Genomic DNA, 1,427 nt, shown 5'->3' on the forward strand with positions numbered 1-1,427 from the left:
ATTGTCCATATAATTATGTAAATATATTATTTTTACTAATTTAAAGTTGTTTATTTGATTAATATCTTGCAATTATTTTAGTTAATATTATTGTTAGCAATATTACTATAGTTAGTCATTTATTTTCATTTTTTAGGATTTTTTGTGATGATAATATTGTTATTATTTTTTGAATTTTTCGAACTTTTTGTTATTACTTTTTTTTTCTGTTATTATGTTATTAATTATTATTAAATATATTTTTGGACATGTTCTAATCTTTTATTTTTTGGTATATAATATTTTATATTCGTTTTAAATATAAATATTAATAAAACATTTCGAATTTTCTATAATTATTTTTATTTTATTTTTTGTTACAATATTATTATTTTATTCTAATTTGTATATAACATAGGCAATTAGACATGTAGTAAAAGATTTCAGCAGAAAAATCTTTTTCTGGGTTGACATGTTTAGGTGCCACTACATACAGGAACAAAATTGTAAACTTATTTATTTTCTATTTTCTTTTGACGAGGCATGTATTTAAGAACTTAATTAAAATTGCCATGGAGCCCTCTTATTAATTAGACCTTGTTATCATGCTCCAGAGTCCAAACTGCAGAGCAAGTTTTATGGAAGCTGTTTCGAATATGTGTAAATGTATAATTGCTTGTACGATATAGATTCCAATCACAATACTCAAAACGTTCTGCATTTATTCTCTTGCATTCATTCATTTATCCTTATCTATAATATCTGAACATGATTCGATTACTGGTATTGTTAAAAAGTACCACCTCGTAGAGAATATGACGCAACGCTGAAGGCTCTTTAATATAAAAGGAACTTTTTTATGCTAACCAACTCATACCTTTCTCGGCCTTTTGGCTAAGATCAAGTGTAGTATCTGTTCTTATCAGTTTAATATCTGATATGTGGGCCATTGGCCCACACGATATTAAATTTATTTTTTGAGGGGGATGGCCTCTACAGTAGCTTGCTACTGGGCTCATTGTGCGTCGCCTAGGCCTTACACTATCGCCTAGGCTTGGCGCACCCCAACCAGTTTAGTCCGAAAATGTTATGTTCTTAACTTCTTGTTGGTCTTTTTTGGTTTTCCCTTCAGTGTTTCAAAAATGTATTTTCTCTCACGGCCCAAAAACATCTAATCCAAACAAAAACTTTATCGTTTTTCCATTTTGCTTCGGATATTGCAAGACGTTGTTAATCACTATAATAGCAATTCAGCTCCACCGCTTCTTGTGGATAGTGTGTTAACAAAACAATATATTTCCTTTAATTTTTTTTTGAATTGTTTTACATTTATTATATATAAAATATTCATATCATTGTAATTAACTAATTATTCATTTTGTAATGAGGTTAACCTCCTCCACATCGTGTGGATCTAACAAAATTTTAACTCACCTGCAGCCACAAAA

General features: G+C 28.7%; 1 non-coding gene across 1 annotated transcript; it reads left to right on the forward strand.

Annotated features, from left to right (window-relative positions):
* The first annotated feature begins 852 nt into the window (after positions 1-852).
* LOC127743636 (U2 spliceosomal RNA) lies at positions 853-1,047 on the forward strand. The gene has a single exon (XR_008005020.1). It is a non-coding gene; the product is annotated as a U2 spliceosomal RNA (small nuclear RNA).
* Positions 1,048-1,427: the final 380 nt, after the last annotated feature.

The sequence above is a fragment of the Arachis duranensis genome, chromosome 10, assembly GCF_000817695.3.
Source record: "Arachis duranensis cultivar V14167 chromosome 10, aradu.V14167.gnm2.J7QH, whole genome shotgun sequence".
NCBI classification, from domain to species: Eukaryota; Viridiplantae; Streptophyta; class Magnoliopsida; order Fabales; family Fabaceae; genus Arachis; species Arachis duranensis.